We start from the raw sequence: 17733 nt of genomic DNA, 5'->3' as shown, positions 1-17733 counted from the left end.
TGCCCATTAATGGGAAGTGGTTGAAGAAGCTGTGATATATGAATGTAATGGAATATTATTGTTCTGTAAAAAATGATGAGAATTGGTAAATGAATACTATGGAATATTATTGGTAATGAGTACTATGGAATATTCTTGTTTTCTAAGAAAAATCATAAATGCTCGACTCTAGAGAAACATGGAATGAGTTATAGGATCTGATGTTGAGTGAAGGGAGTAGAATCAAGAGAACATCATACACATTAACAATATCATGAGATGATCAACCTTGATGGAAGTAGCTCCTCTCAGCAGTTCAGAGAGCTAGGACAACCATATTAGACTGGCTACGGACAATGTTATCCCCATCCAGAGGAACAAAAACAAAACAAAAAAAAAACAACTCTTCAGAATGTTATGAACACTTTATAAAAATTATCTCTTATGTATCTCTTTCCCCTTAATCCTAATTCTTCATATAAAAAATGACTAATTTGTAAAGATATTTTTCAAAAATATGTATATATAACAGAAACCTGACTTCACCTCTGAGGGGAGGGAAATTGGAAGGGAGGGTGGAAGGAAATTTTGTAACTTAAAAATAAACTGTGCATATGGATGGAAAAAATAAAAATTAATAAAGAAATGAAGAAAATAAAGAAAAAAATGAGTAGGCCAATTTCAGAAAATCCTGGAAAGACATGAACTGTTGCTGAATGAAGTGAGAAAAACCAGGAGAACATTGTACATGGTAACAGAGACATTGTGCAATGATCAACTATGACTGACTTAGTTCTTCTCAGCAATACAATGATCTAAGACAATTCCAATAGAACCATGATAGAAAATTCTATCCATATCCAGAGATCTGAATGCTGATCAAAAACTGCCATTTTTATTTTCTTTGTTTTTTTCATAATTTTTCCCCTTTTCTTCTGTTTCTTCTTTCACAACATGACTAATGTGGAAATATGTTTAACATAGATATACATGTATAACCTATATCAGATTGCTTGCTGTCTTGGGGATGGGAAGAGAAAGAGAAAGAGAGAGAGAGAGAGAGAGAGAGAGAGAGAGAGAGAGAGAGAGAGAAGGAGAAAATATTAGAACTCAAAATCTTATAAAAAGGAATATGGAAAAGTATCTTCAAATATAATTGAAAGAAATGGAATACTATATATATTAAATACAAAGAGCGGACCCTTATCTTGCATCTATTGCTAAAAAAATGTTGAGGAGTAACTGTTTCAGATTGCAGTCCCAACTGGCTATACTTGCTGAGGTCAAAAAAATCAGGCAACAGATCCACAAATAAAGCAATCTTAAGGCAAAATTATCTTAGCCAAAAAAAAAAAAAAGCACTGGAGCTAAACAGAGAGTGTAGGAATGTCTTTTCTACTCTTTCTCATTCAAAAAAAAAAGATTAGATATGATGCATTTTGAAAGAAATTGACAAATAATTGTATTATAACCTTGTTATTTAGTCATTTTCAGTTGTGTTCCACTCTCCCTGTAACCCTATGTGGAATTTTCTTTGTTTTGTTTTTTTTATAAAATGATTTTTACTGAGATATCTTAATAAAATGACACACCTCTCTCATGGTAGGAGAGAGGGGCAGGGAAATTCCAACATACAAGCTCTTTTATGTACTTTGAAAGACTTTGTTCCTGCCCCTTCATGCCAGCCATAGGCTGGGGTCACAAATCTAACTGATACACTGGTTCCTATATGTTTCCCCACCCTGCTCATTATACTAATGAGCAAGAACAGATAGATCTCTTTGAGCATGTGCAAAGGAGAAGGTCAAGACTAGGTTACTCTTAAAGACTAGTTTCTTCTAATCTAGTTTGTCATCTTTGGAATGAGATTAGATCTCTCCCAGTTTTGTGATTGACTGGGGCCATTTCCCCTTTGTAATGTATTCCAAAGGGGCTCCCTTCCACACCCTGTGAAGACCAACAACACCCTTCATTCCTCACAACTCCCCCCCTTTTCTTTTTAATAACTTGGTCTTCACATTTCAGCAGTGTTTTCCTCTATTTAATTCATAATTCTCATCCTCAGTAGCACTACTGACTTTTTCTATCTATTTCTATCTATTTTAACCTCTTCATTATTAGTCATAAACCAGTCCTAATTTGCTAATAGAATTTTGTACTATTTGAGTTATTAACTGGATCATATATGGGAGACACACACACGGCTAATAGAATTATTCCATCTAGGGCCAATAGTAAGATACCCAGTAACTGTTTCCACCATGAACCAGTAAACCCATTCATCCAAAGAGGTACTAAAGAGGCTTGTCCAGGTTTGGACTGGCACATGTGCCAACTATCTGATATCCCTGGTTTTCTCCTTTGCCACCTTCCCATTGTCATCTACCTTTAGACAACAATTTGATAAGATATAAACTGGGGTTCCATAGCCCCAACTCCCATCCTGTGCCCAGGTAGTAGGCCCTTAAGTCTAGATAACAATTCCCTGGCCAACTCTTTGGACAACTGGGTTTAGGCAGTAGTCCCACAAATCCAATAATGTCCCTCTAGTGCTAGTTGGTCTTCCAGGAATATAGTTTCCAACAAGTGGATAATACTGTTTCTCTTTACATCCATGGGGCCCTCTTAAATAGGCTATATAATCATCATGACAATAGGTACATTTCCATTGCTGTATCTCCCTCCACTGCAAGTTTTTATACCAATGTCTTTAGAAAGGTCTTTCTGGATCCAAAATTAATCAAACTAAATTCCTGACTTTGTGCCATTGGATCAACCACAAGAATAGCTAATATACCTAGTGATGTTCTTTAAATAATCTTTCTTGCATCCAGTAAATGTCCTTCAATTGGGGAATGGCTTAGCAAACTGTGGTATATGTATGTCATGGAACACTATTGTTCTATTAGAAACCAGGAGGGACGGGATTTCAGGGAAACCTGGAGGGATTTGCATGAACTGATGCTGAGTGAGATGAGCGGAACCAGAAAAACACTGTGCACCCTAACAGCAACATGGGAGTGATGATCAACCTTGAAGGACTTGCTCATTCCATCAGTGCAACAATTAGGAACAATTTTGGGCTGTCTGCAAAGGAGAGTGACATCTGTATCCAGATAAGGAGCTGTGGAGTTTGAACAAAGTACAAGGACTATTCCCTTTAATTTAGAAAAAATCCCAGCTTATTGTCTGATTTTATTAGCTCTTAGACTTCTCTTTAAGGATATGATTTCTCTTTCATCACACCCAATTTGGATCAAGGTACAACATGGAAACAAAGTAAAGACTGACAGAGTGCATTCTGTGGGGGGGATGGGGGGAGGGAAGCAAGATTGGGGGGAAAATGTAAAACTCAAATATCTTTAATAAAAAATAAATTTAAATTTAAAAAAAAGAAAAAAAGAATCTTTCTTGCAAATGGGTATTTCAGCACTTTCCTTGCAAGTCCATACGAACTCATAATCAGTTTCCCTTGACAAATGTCCCCAGTTTACACATCTTTTACAAGGGATCTCACATGAGTCTGAGGCCACCTATCTCTTAGCCCTGAATACATGTACCCTGCTTCTGGACATGTCCAGATATTTGCTACTCCCCAGGCAAATATCCTGGCCAGTCAGTTATAAACAATATGACTCAGTCATATGCCACTGGTGTTTCTCTCCTCTGGATCAGAATCCTGTGCCACAGCACACCTCTGACCAAGGACTGAGAATCTAGGCCAGACCTAGGGGTACCCAAGGTCAATTCTCAAACTGCTAAGAACTATGGCAAGTCCAACAGCCACAACAAAACACTGGGCATTGATTTCTGCCAGCTAGACTCTCCTCCCACCTTTACTAACACCCCATTGTCTAAATCAGAGATAGGACTCACTCCCTAGATAGGATATACAGACTTATGTAGATATAATAATGTCACCCAATAATCTCCCTCTTTCTCTCTCAATGGAGAACATTTTCACCCTGCCTCCCCTCCTTCTTTCCATAAGGGGTGTCACACTTACAGAGTCAAGAGGAAGGTACAGATAAACAATGTACATATAGCTGAGAGATGGTTGAGATAACTGATCTGGTGTCTCTCCTCTCTTCTCCTTCTCTTCTCTTCTCCCTTGGAGGCATTCAATGTCCTTCAGCATCCTCTGAATCTGTTCCAAAAAGTCTTCTCCAGCTCCCGTGACTAGTTGTCTTCTGGTAAAGAAATTACTTAACATCTTATTCAGAACAAAACACATGTTTCCATCACAAAAAAATGAGATTCTGGAGCTTATTACATTTTGCCCTTTTGCCATATTGACACACATGCTTCACTTTTAACACAAACTTCCATTAGTATTTTACCACATGAGCAAATTCCCAATGAGAATGATCACATTGACTTAAGCTTGTAATATATACATTCTACACATCTTTGTTCTAAGAGTACCCAGCATCTGGTTTAAAATAAAATAATTTTAACCTTTGCTCTCATTACAATAATGACTCAAACATCCTTAACCAAAATGAATTTTTTCCCAAATATTCCCATATTTTCCTTTTCCTGGTATACTTATCTAAATCACACTCCTTTCCTTAAACTAGAACTTGACACTAATTATCCTAAGAATTTCCCATTCTTCTTACCTAAATATCCTCTCTAACACAAAAACTAAGGAAAATTAATTCCTATCTTAGCATGTAGTTGATAGCTGATGTCAGAGTCAGACACTGAACCCATCTCTGACTATTATACCCAATTCACCTAAAACTTCTTTTTCTGGTTTGCTTAGTAACTAACTATAAAGATCCAGGACATTAAAGGAAAATTCCTTTATAGATATGAGTATTGAATGTCAGTATCCAGGCAGAGGTCATGTGGGTAAATCAAATGTCTTAGGCCAGATTTATTCTTCCAGGTGAGATATTATCCAAATGTCATTTTGGAGAAATCAAGTCAAAAGGGTCCAACCTCAGCCATACTGAAAAGTCACCCCTTCAGCCACCCATCCCTGTCACCTGACATCCTTGGTCCACTGGCTTCCTTGGCTCCAAGAACTCGACATTTGCCCAGTAGCATTTCCTTTTGTTGACCATCCTGGTATCTGACTTAAGAGAAAATTAATTAAAAGTCTCATGATCTAAAATAGTTGCTTTACCTAATTAGAACTTCCAGTGAATGCATTTCAAGAATTTCCAATTATAATCTTAATGGAGGCCCAATTAATGAAACCCCTACCTAAAGCTCTGAGTATCCTTCCTGGGTCTTTCTAACTATGACTGGCCTTACAGGCCTCATCTGCTTCTTACTAGAGATATTCCTTTGTCTGAAATCATATCTGCTCTATCTGTATGTAAAGATGGTATATCAGATTCCCCTTGGCTAGAGAAACTTCCTTCTAGCCTGTTGTATCTTACATTAAACGAATTCCTCCCTTGTCCAGATTACACAGAGAAATCTCAGATTATCTTGTGTTTATCTTTCCCATATTACATAGTGCTTTTACTTTAAAGCACAACAACCACCGCTTTGGACTATACATCATAGATCCAAAATATTCTCAATTCACATACATAGCTAGAAACTCCTATGCATAAACTTGTTTACCTACTAGCCATCCTCAACATACAAATGGATATTTTTGGCAAGGCAATTGGGTTAAGTGACTTGTCCAAGATCACAAAGCTAAGCAATCACTAAGTATCCGAGGCCTATTTTGAACTCAGGTCTCCTGACTCCGGGACCTAGTGCTCTATCCTCTGCACCACCTAGCTGCCCCCTAACATACAAATTACTTTTAAGAATTCTTTAAAACTATTAAAACATCTTAGGTAGCTTTAAATTTACAACATATATTACTAATTGCATTATAACAGAACAGCAATAAGACTAACAGAGTAACACACAAATTACTAGATTGAACAAAGCAATCCTTCTATTAATACATTATTCATAAACCCACAGACCTATCCTAGAAAGGGTCATACTTTTTTATATTTCCCTTATTGCCCTTCAAAGCAATGACACATTAATCCCAGGCATTAACAATGCAGTATTTAAATAACATTCACAAGAGATAACTAAATGTTTCAAATATATTCTCTTTGCAGTTACAAAAGAATATCACAGAACTGATAAAAACATCTTATTCATCAATAAATTACCTTACAATAGGGCCTACAATTGCAATTTGTTCAGACCCCCCCATCAGCTGTCTGCAGTTACCAAGAGAGAAGTTCACATTCTTGACTTCTTTAAAATTAAACATACATTGTTAATATATATTAATCATAATATTCCTGTTTAAGCATCTCATTTCCCTTAGAACAAGAGCAAAACAAATATCCGATGATCTTTACACTTTTGTCTCTTTACCCAAATTCTCATAATCCAATCCCAAACATGATATATTTAAACTAATGCAATTACAACTAAACTTCCCAACAGATTAGTTTGATAAAAACTTTAGAGTACCTTTCACAGAGAATCCAGCACTCACATTCCAAAAGCTCTATCCAAAATAAAAATGCAATTGTTAGCATTATTAAACTTAACATTAACACCAATTAGAGCTTTTTCCCAAAAGAAATCAGTAACCATCCCTGATAACCTAGGTATTTCTCTTCTTAGTAACACAATACCACTTTTCTTTAACCTAAAGGTGTTGTAGTAAAGTTTTTAAAATCCTAAACCACTTAACTCCTTGCAAAAGTTACAATAGTGTTAAAATAGTTTATAACTCCAAACTAATTTAACAATCTAGGTTATTTAATTCCTCCCATTCTGTAGAAATTTTGTCAGAATGTTAAAACACTAGTATCCTTCTCTTAAAACCCTCAGTGTGTTTTCCAAAACTCTACTTCAGAAACTTTAAAAACAATGAGAGTCATCACTCAGGCCACGGGGCCAGCAGATATTCATTAAACGTGATTTCCTTTCAATAAAGAAGTCTCTTAACCCTTGGATCTTATATATTTTTTTCCTAATCACATATCCCACCTGTGGAGGGGTCTCTTTCCCTTTAAGGCTTAAGCACTTGAGCTCTCCTGTCTATCCCCCTCCTCCCTCCATGGATGGGTGTACTTAGGTAGACTCAGTCTAAGGGTCAAATCTTAACAAGATGGTGGACGGGATCAAGACCACCATGTGTCCAACCCACCACCCCCATCCCCCAACCCAGGGAGAAAGCATGGGATCTTTCCCAGACACTCATAAGGACGAAAAAATCTTCCCTCCTAGGGAGGGAACCCTTAAAGGTTCTTTCTTCTCTTAAACTTCTAAACTCTCCCCAAGATCACAGCTTTTTCTCTTAAGAATCCCCCTCCCTTTCCTTAACTCTGCACAACTACCCCTGGCTCAGTGAGGGAAGGGCTGATTTCCACGTGGGGGCCATTGCACACTACATCCTTCTCCCCCACCTTCTGAAACTCCTGGACCCAGCTCCCAACTATCCCTCTTTTAAAAAATTAAGCTGGGTCCTCAGACCCAGGAATGCTTAAAACAGACACTTACACAAGACAGGACATAGAACAAGCACACACACTCCCATGGGAACTCACTCACACAGCACTGAATCCAATTCGGCTTCCTTCCTGCCTGCCTCCTTGGCTTCCAGCTAGCAGCCACATGACTCCCTTGCCCCCCAAACCTGGATGCAACCTTCCCCCTTTAAGATTTTGTGGAAATTCCTGGAGAAGGAACCCAAATCCCCCTCCTTGGGACACCCTTACATCCTCTGGCCTCTCCTTTGGGATAACTCTCCAGCCCATCCAGGGTGGTTTGGGCCATCTATGCCACCCTGGAAATCACCCCTTTACCAAGGTTCTACTTCCAGAACATTTATAATCACTCTTGGTTCCAAATCCAGGCCAATCTTCCCAGGAATCTCTGAGATATTTCCTCAGCAAAGAACACCAAGAAAGTGGGCTTTGAAATCAAGCCATTTGCGTACATTATTTTCATGTGTTCTTCCTGGAAAATACCAGGAAAAGAGATTTACATTAGTATCCTGAATACACGCCCAAATTGTTATAAATGGCTCAAGAATGCTTAGTCTAGAGTGATTAAAATGGTTTTTATTAAGATATCTTAACAAAATGGCACACCTCGAGAGGCCTGGAATTTTCTTAACAGAGAAACTAGAATGATTTGCTATTTCCTTCTCCAATTCATTTTCTCAGTGAGGAAACCAAGGTAAACAGAGTTTAGTGACTTGCCTAGGGTAATATAGCTAGTAAAAGAGTGAGGTCAGATTTTGAACTCAGCAAGATAACTGACTCCATGCCCCGAATTCTATCCACTGTGACACCTGGATACCTTTATATAAACTGTTAAATATGTTGAAGAATTAACTCAGTATTTTTTATGATTTGGTCAAAATATTGTTCTTTAAGACTTGTAAGAAGAAAGATACTCAAATACAAAGGCATAGTCTCACTGAAGAGCTCTTTCATCTGTCTGGGTTAGACAGATCATTTTTATGATCTTGGTAAAACAAAATCAAATGCAAGTTATACAAACATATCTGGGGGAGGTATGTAAAAATTAGGAGACTGGGGATAGACAGTGCTGCAAGCATCAGTGAGTTTTAGGAATATTCTTTATAAAGTAAGATATTGATACAAAATTAATTACAGCAAATTGAGCACTTTTCCACCATTACTGAGATAGTGAACTTCCCTATGGGAAAGACTTTTTCCTACCCAGAGATCTTTGCAGTAATGTCAAGTTCTTTAGAAGGACAACAAAACAAGGTAAACCTAGATGATTAGACATATATATATATATATATATATATATATATATATATATATATACACACACACAATGTCTTTTTCTCAAGGTGTCTCACTTGTAAAGTAGATATAGGAACTTCATTCAAGGCTATACTTTTAGACAGTTATTTACTTCAGTTCAGAAACAGAAAAGGTTATGACAGAACCTTTGAGATCATCTAGCTCAATTTTAACCTGAATAGGAATATCCCAGTAAAGAGACATCATCCAGATTCTACTTGAAGACCTTCAATATTAAGTAACCAATTACTTCCTGTGGAAGTACTGTTCAATCTCACTTGCGGTGTGTGTGTGTGTGTGTGTGTGTGTGTATGTGTGTGTGTGTGTGTGTGTATAAAATCCATTTAAATAATTATTTGTATCACAACACAAAATAATGTGGTTTTATAGCAAAAAGGAAAGAAAACATTTTGATCAGATTCTCAGTAAGATATAAAAAAAGGAGAGAATAGATGAACTATATGTTATCAGATGAGAGAAAAGTTGGATTTTTAAAATTTACATTATTTTTATATTTTTTTATTTTTTATTTACTTTTTTTTTAGATTTTACATACAGAGTATGAACCAGTATGAAAACAGTTAAATATTAGAACATTCCCAAAAGGCTATAAAGCTGACAATGTTATTCAAGAGGTAATTGGAAAGTTGAATTTTCTTTTGAAGAGGGTATAAATATAATGAAAACAGTGTTATTCTTGGTGCAAGGAACCCATGAAATACTCATTGCTCCTAGAGAAAAAAAAAACCAAGCAGAACTATGAAAGAAGAATATAACCCCTACTCTTTATCTTTGTCCATTGTCCATTTCTGACATCAAACACAATAAAAGAGATCATTTGTGTGTTCTAATAGTAAAAAAAAAAAACCAAAAATCACATTTGAATTTCCAGATATCATCTTCATTCAGACCTTGTAGTATAGATTTTTCTTTGACACTTTTCAATATGGTTCCTGAATCCTTTGAAAGATAATTTAAACCAGCAAAAAAAGGATAGAAAAACTCAATAATGAACTTAATGTAAAACATTTCTTAGTTATTTTGTGCAGAATAAGTTAAAACATTGCCTGTTATTAGGAAATAACATTATTTACAAAATTCTTTCATAGAATTCTTTCATATATGTTATCTCATCCATTTACCACGTATTGATGTAATGTCATAACCTCAAAAAAGTCAGGATCTAGCACATTGGGCAGATACTCTTTTGTTGTAAGTTGAACATGATTCAGTCATACTGATTGAGTATTTTAGAATGAAATTTTCAAAACTTTTTTAGAAGTTTTCAAAAAAGAAACATTCATAAACAATTCAATAGTTAACAAAAGATTTATTAACAATAACATGGAAAGGATATTCTGCAAGAATGCAGCACTATGGCAAAGAATTGGAAATTAAATGACTGTCCTTCAATTGGGGAAATGGCTTAACAAACTGTGGTATATGTATGTCATGGAACACTATTGTTCTATTAGAAACCAGGAGGGATGGAAATTCAGGGAATCCTGGAATGATTTGCATGAAATGATGCTGAGCAAAATGAGCAGAACCAGACAAACACTGTACACCCTAACAGCAACATGGTGGGGTGATGATCAACCTTGATGGATTTCCTCATTCCATCAGTATAACAATCAGGGACAATTTTGGGGTATCTGTAATGGAGAATACCATCTGTATCCAGAGAAAGAACTGTGGAGTTTAAACAAAGAATGAAGACTGTTGCCTTCAATTTAGAAAAAAAAATTTATTTTACTTTGTAATTTTGCTATCACTTATACTTTATCTTTGTTCCTTAAGTATATGATTTCTCTCTCATCACATTCAACTTAGTTCAATATATACCATGGAAACAATGTAAAGACTAACAGACTGCCTTCTGTGGGGGGTGGGGGGAGGGAAGCAAGAATGGAGGAAAAATTGTAAAACTCAAAATAATAAAATCTTTCCCCCCTCCGAAAAAAAAGAATGCAGCACCGACTCTTTTTGAATGCAGTTTTCATTTCTCTGTACTGGCAATACTGGCAGACTAGTCAAGACTGAAGGATAATTTTTTTATAAGAAGCTACATTAACAGCATGAGTATTAGACCCTCAAGCCATTTATGTCTTTAAGAGGACTTCAATAACACTTAAGGAAAAGCTAGCCTAGGCTGCAAGGCAGATATTACTCCACTTCAGCTCTATGGAAAGGTCCTCAAACTTGGATTCTTTACTTGACTTTAATTCTTGATAAAATTCTAGGATGTATCACTGCAGGGATGACTGGTGAACATCTGGAAAGGAAATGGATGATTATAACAAGCCATATCATATATCAGACTAGCCTCATTTTCATTTTGACAGGATCACTAAAATAATAAATGAAGATAAGGGTTAGGGATAAAGTTTATCTAGGTTTAAATAAAGTCTTTGATAAAGTATCCCATAATATTCTTATGCATATCTAGAGATGGTTAGATGAAATTATTGTGTGATGAATTCAAAACTTGTGGGATAGTTAGATTCAAAGATCATTATTAATGATCATTATTAACATTGCAGGAGGTCTTCACTGGAGTACTCCAGGAATCTATGCTTGGCCCTCTCCATTTACTATTTTAAAGAAATAACTTAGATAAAAGTAGTTGTTATGATAATCAAATATGTAGGGGAATACAAAGTTGAATAAGATAGCTAACATAATGGATGACACTGTCCAAAAAAAGTACCTCACAGTCTAAAGCATTGGCATAAATGTGAAGTCTTATATTTGGATACTAAAACATTTGTACAACTATATAATACAAGAGAGGTTTGGTTAAGTAGTATTTGTTCTGAAAAAAAAAATCAGAGGGTTTTTGTGTAGAGTAAGTTAAAAAAATAAATCAACAATGTGATATAGAATACCAAAAAAAATTCATTCTTGAGCTGCATTAAGAGGTACATAGTCTAGGAATTTTAGAAGTAACAGTTCCACATACTCTGCCTTTGTCAGACCTCATCTAGTGTATTGCGTTCAATTCAAGGCACTAAAATTTAAGACATTAATATGTTAGAGAAAAGGACAAATAGAACAATCATCTGAGAATTAGTTGAAAGAACCAGGAATGTTTAGCCTAGAGAAGAAAAGACTTGCGGTTGAGACATGGCAGTTGTTTTCAAACAACTGAAAATCTGCCATGTTGAAGAGTGATAGGTCTTATTCTTTTGGGGCCCAGAGGGTACAACCATGAACAATGGAAAAGAAGTTACAAAAATTAAAATTAAGGTTTGATGTCAGGAAAAATTTCCTAACAATTAGAGTTGTCCAAAAGTTGAATGGGCTGCCTCAAGAGGTTGTGAGTTCTTATTTTTTGGAGGTCCTCAAGTAGAGAGAGACTAATGGACCACTTGCTGGATATGTTATAGTGGGATTCCTTTTGTGTAAGCATTAGACTAGAAGGCTGCTAAAGTCCCTTCCAAGTTTCAAATTCTATGTTTCTGTGATTCTAGAGGACCTTCTACAATTTAAAAGGCTTTAGAATTATTACTAGACAACTCTAATCTTAGAAACATAATAAGACTGACTTAGGCAGTACTGGTTAAAAAAACAATGACAAAAAAAAACTGCAAACAAACAACCCAAGCAACTTAATTATCCCCTGAAGGGAATGATGGAACTTGGAGAAAAAAAAAATCTAGAATTGTCAGGCTTCACCTTCTCCCTTCAAGGAACTGAGTCCAAGATCTTAATGATAATAGTTCTTTGGATATAGAGTGGTTAGATGAATGATAAACACCATTAGGGTCTGTTACTATTACTGTTACTGATGACTGCATGATATCCCTTGCTCAGTCTAATAAGAAAGATCCATAATCACTCTGAAGAATTTGGCCTAGCTAGTCACAGGAAGAACTATATGGATGCTCCACTCTTCCAGGACCAACATCCAGGACCAACCATGACATTGCCTAACAATTCCTTCTTGTTCTAGGGCTAAAAATTGCCTCACCCCTCTGTCACAAGTTGGGTGACTCCCCACCATTCTCTTTTACCAATATGGTATAGTGAGAAAAGCAATGAATTTTGGAATTAAAATCTCAATTTCTCCTGTCATGAGCTTTTTATGGACCTTAATCCATCTCTCTAAGAGTAAGGAGTTGTGAGAATCAAATTAGAAAAGGCATGCAAAGTACTTTGAAAATTGTACAGTATTATAGCAGAAGTTCACTTAGAGTGTCTTACACATGGGAGACATTTAACAAGTTCTTGTTGAATGTTTTAAAAAATCTCAATTTTTTTGTAAAACATAATATTACTTTAGTGAAGTTATTTTGATCATTCATTCATTGTTCATCCATTCATTCATTTTCATTCATTGATTCAAACATTTATTGTTTTTCCACTTTGGGGAAGGCACTATACCAGGTTCTGGGACTCAAGAACTGCCCTCAAGGATTTTATCATCTGTGGAGTAAAAGGGAGTGATGGTATTAAGACACATATACAACTATGCGTATCAAAAAATAGAACATAATTGTAGGAAATGAGTATGACTAACAAATCACATGGTGCTTTCAATCACAGAAAACATTTTCCTCATGGCAATCTGATATTATTTACCCTATATTACATAAGAGGAAAATGAACATCAGAGAAAATTAAGTGACTTCTCTAAAGGAGCCTGTATGAAATTTCATATAAATAATTCATAGAAGCTTTCAAAGACTTACCTATCTTGCTACTTCATAATATGTTGAAATGAGACCCTTTTTAAGGTCCCACTAAACACTGAACTTGCAGTGAAAGAGTAGAAGGTTTAATATGAGATATAAAAGTTGGTCATGGAAATGATTTTCCAAGAGTTGCATATCAGCCTCTCAAACAATCAAATGGATCTATGATCTTATCAGTGCTTGTATTCACTCCAGAACTGTAGTTCAGAAGCCATCCATATCTACATATCCTATGTAATTCTTTTCCATTTTCTTCCCAAAGTTCCCTGTGAGGTTTCACTCAATGTTCTATGGAAGTTCCTTACTTGTATAAGTGTCTACAAGGACACAAAGTATAAATGCTTTTCTTTAGCTATCCTTCATCCTCCTTATGGAATCAATCTGTTTATTTTTCACTCATGCATTTTGATGAAATTATTTACACTATTTAAAAAAATTATTCATTTAGTAAAGTATCATAGCCTGCTCTGATCTCACCACACCCCTTTAAATAATCCTCAATTCTAATTTTCCAGCATGAGTTTCCATTACTTGCAGTGATATAACCATAAGAATACCAGAAGAATATTGGTTTGCAACTTTGTTTTAGGAAGAAAATTAGAATAAAGAGTTTTGCAATCTCTTAAAGTCAATTCAATGTGTTTTCCTCCTCCCATTCTATTTTGGACCCAATTCACTGTCCAGTGATAGAATAAGCAAATTCTCTAGGTTATCACATAGGTTAACACGGATGGGAGAGAAATAATTTATTACAAATTTTAATAACTCCATCAATAATTCATGGCAAGACATAAAAACTTACTGTGTCCCTGATATATCCTAAATAAAGAAGAATGAAAATCTCAATTTTTATATTGCCCCTAAATAGATTACCAGTAAACACAATGGGATGAAAGCTTCATATAGTAACTTGGTCCTAGTGAATAGATTATATGAAATGAACATTTTAAAACTGCATTCACACATATTTACTAGTTGGTAAGCATCAAATTGTCAGAAGAGAAAGACAGGGAAAAGGGCTGGCCTGAACCTCTGCAGAAATTTCCAGAAGGAATTAATTAATGGAAGAAGAACAAGCCTCACAGAAGATTCCATGGTGAGTAGACCACATGGATGGTAGGCTGTTCAGGGTGAGAAAAGAGGAAAGTTCTAAGATGAGTAATATTAGATGGAGAATGATTTTGAAACCCAGAAAATCAGAAACTGGGCAAAAAGGGTAGTGAACTGTCAAACAAGGTCATTTCTATTTTTGTGATTTTTTTAAAGAAATCTTATAAAAATTTTGACATATTCATAGGAGACACCTTGTTAATAAGAGGTTGTTAAGGAGAAATTTTGCTGTACTGAATCAAGAACTTATACTCAAAAAACAATGTGTTCAGTGGATTCATGTATTCTTTGAATGTCAGTCAGTTATATTAAAGCAAAGATGTGATATGCCGTGGAATGTAATTTGTCAAAGTTTGATCACATATACTGTTTCAGAAAAGATGTACTCACTTTTTTATCATAAAAAATTTTATAGGTGAAAATACAGAATGTGAATTGTTAGTTACTGATATATTTATTTTTAAAATAATAAGATCTGAAATGTTTTTGCTATTTTCTCTTTCAAATGCCTTGAGAAATCCTTCAACATCCTCAAAACCAAGAAGCCCCCTGCACAGGCCTCTTCTGTATATACTTGGTCTGGTCTAGCTTGGGTTTTTTCCCCTCCATTTTTGTTTTCTTTGGTGCCATTTCCACTTTCTCTATAAGTACATCTGGGATTGTAATGCTGTAATCTAAATAAGGTGGTTCCATTGCCCTTTAGGGTGAAAAGAGCATTTTAAAAATGTTATTCTAATTAGTAATTCAGGCAAATCACAAAACTCCTGTGCCCCGATATATCCTAAATAAAGAAGAATGGAAACCCCAACTTTTATATTGCCCCTAAATAGATCACCAGTAAACACAGTGAGATGAAAGTTTCATTTAGTAGCCAAGTCCCAGTGACCAGATCACTTAATGAAATACACATCACAAAATTTCATTCACACATATTTACCAGTTAGTAATCAGGAGAAAAGTTTTTCCTAGGTCTGTGCTTATCCTGTCTCTGAACTTGCTGGGTGACCTTGAGTAAGTCTTGCCAGGAGAGGAAGTGTTTATTTAAGCCATTTATTTAAACCAGTCCTGTTGAAAAATAGACTCATCATATAAATATACGGACCCTTTAAACTAGCGGGGTGGTTAGTGTGGTGTTTGCTTATGTATATGTGTATGCTATGCACATGAATTCCACATACAGCATTCCTAAACAGTGGATATACTGTGGATATATATTACTGAGACATTTGATTAAGATTAAGCCCACCACATTCATTTGAAGTATATGTTAACAAAGCTGCAAAGAAAATTTGACTGAGTGTCAGTGAACAGATAAAACCTGTGCTCACAGCTCACATGGGTGGGCAGCCCCAGAACTGTTTATGTGTGCTGGCCAGGAGACAAACAACACTTGGAATTCCAACTGCTGGGAACCAGATGAGAAGGTACTACAAGCTACAGTCACTGCAGTGGACTAAGGAATGGGCCCCTTCAAGAAAACATTTCAGATAAGTTCTACAGGGCAGAAAAAATGCAAAAAGAAGGTTCAAAGACCTGCAGTATGTGGTCTTTTATTCTTGACATATTTAGCCCTTGATTTTCTGGAAACTCACTCATTTCATTTGCTATATATTCACAAGGAGATGCAGGTCAGGCAGGAATATTAAAAAGTATTAAAATAAGTATGAAGAAGGTATTTTAAAACCAGAATATCCCCAGGATCTCCATGTGTAGGAAAATTGAGGAACTATTTTCTCAAAAAACCATTACAGCTCCTGAGGCTAAGATTCTATTATTATATCTATCAGCAAGGGATAAAAGAACATCTTATCTATAAATAGACATACACTTATTTTTTGTATGCACATTAACTTGCATTTGTATTGTGTAGATGTATATATTTATGTGTCTGTGTGTGTGTGTGTGTCTGTGTGTGTGTGTGTGTGTGTGTGTGTGTGTGTGTGTGTGTGTAAACATCGAACCAGAAATAATGGCATACCTTTTGACATGAAATGAGGTTTAACATAAAGAAGATGTAGTATTGCTTCTACTGGTAGATGAATAAATCAATGGGATGAACTGGTTGGTGATGATAAAAAGAAATGAGGACAACAAAATATACTGACACCACTTAGAGGAAGGATTTTTGGAGGAAAAAAGAGAGACTCTTTCAGTGAAGAACAAAAACTTAACTCATTTGGTCAAACCAGAAAGTTCAACTTATCCTAAGTCAATCAAGATTAAACTGTTATCTGTAGGGCATTAAGAATGCAATTGGTATGTAACAAATACAGAATGACAAATTAACCCAATTTTGTGTTCTTTCTTTCTTAGGGAAAGGTCAAGTATAAAGGGACTGAAAGGATTCCAGGATCCTAAAGATGAAGTGAAAAGGATAAAGACATGAAATCAAATCAATTATTAAGCAACTACTATGTATCTGTTACTGCATATTAATTTCAGAGATAACAGAAAAGGCAAACCACACAGCCCTTTGCCCTCAAGAAACTTACATTTTAATGAAGAAGTCAACAGATAAACAACCTGGTAGACACTCTAAGAGGTCTTTAGAAGTAATACTACATAAGGAGAAAATCACATCAAACTGTCCAGTGCCTGATTGATATCTAAAGAAAAGAGCATTAAATTTGGAAGACTCAGGTTCAAATTGTGTCTCTGACATTTACTACCTATGTGAAACTGGCCTAGTCATTTAAGTTCACTGGCTCTCATTTTTCTTATCTATAAAATGAGGGGTTCAAATTAGGTGACCTCTAAGGTCCCTTTCAGTTCTAAATATATTATCTTGCAACCCATGATCACAAGACAATATGAGAGCATCCTACTTCATTAGGTGAATTCAGATCAGCAAAGTTAGATATAATATCATCCCAAAGATCTGAAAAAAAAAAAACAGACGTGCTTTCTGGTTCACTAACTATTAAAAAGAAAGAGTTGACCTAATCTTAAATAATTTAAAGAATTTATTCAAGATTTGGTTATTAAATGTAAGACAAAGGAAACAATGATGACAAAGAACCAGTGGAGCTTTATCAAGAATTGGTCACACAGACAATAGTTGTTTTCATCAAAACTCTCTAGCCTGAATCCCAAAAAATCATCTAAAAAACTATTAGAAATAATTAGCAACTTTAGCAAAGTAGCAGAATATAAAATAAACTCTCATAGATCCTCAG

General features: G+C 35.5%; 1 long non-coding RNA gene across 1 annotated transcript in view; it reads left to right on the top strand.

Moving 5' to 3' along the window:
* Window positions 1-17179, top strand: part of LOC141499985 (uncharacterized) — a 205502-nt gene extending 188323 nt beyond the window's left edge. The window contains exon 5 of the long non-coding RNA XR_012471815.1: window positions 16871-17179. This is a non-coding gene — a long non-coding RNA (uncharacterized LOC141499985). The remainder of the gene's footprint in view (window positions 1-16870) is intronic.
* The last annotated feature ends 554 nt before the right edge of the window (window positions 17180-17733 follow it).

Source organism: Macrotis lagotis, chromosome X, assembly GCF_037893015.1.
Source record: "Macrotis lagotis isolate mMagLag1 chromosome X, bilby.v1.9.chrom.fasta, whole genome shotgun sequence".
Classification (NCBI taxonomy): Eukaryota; Metazoa; Chordata; class Mammalia; order Peramelemorphia; family Peramelidae; genus Macrotis; species Macrotis lagotis.
The sequence above is the reverse complement of the archived record's forward strand: the minus strand, read 5'-3'. Positions and strand labels throughout refer to the sequence as shown.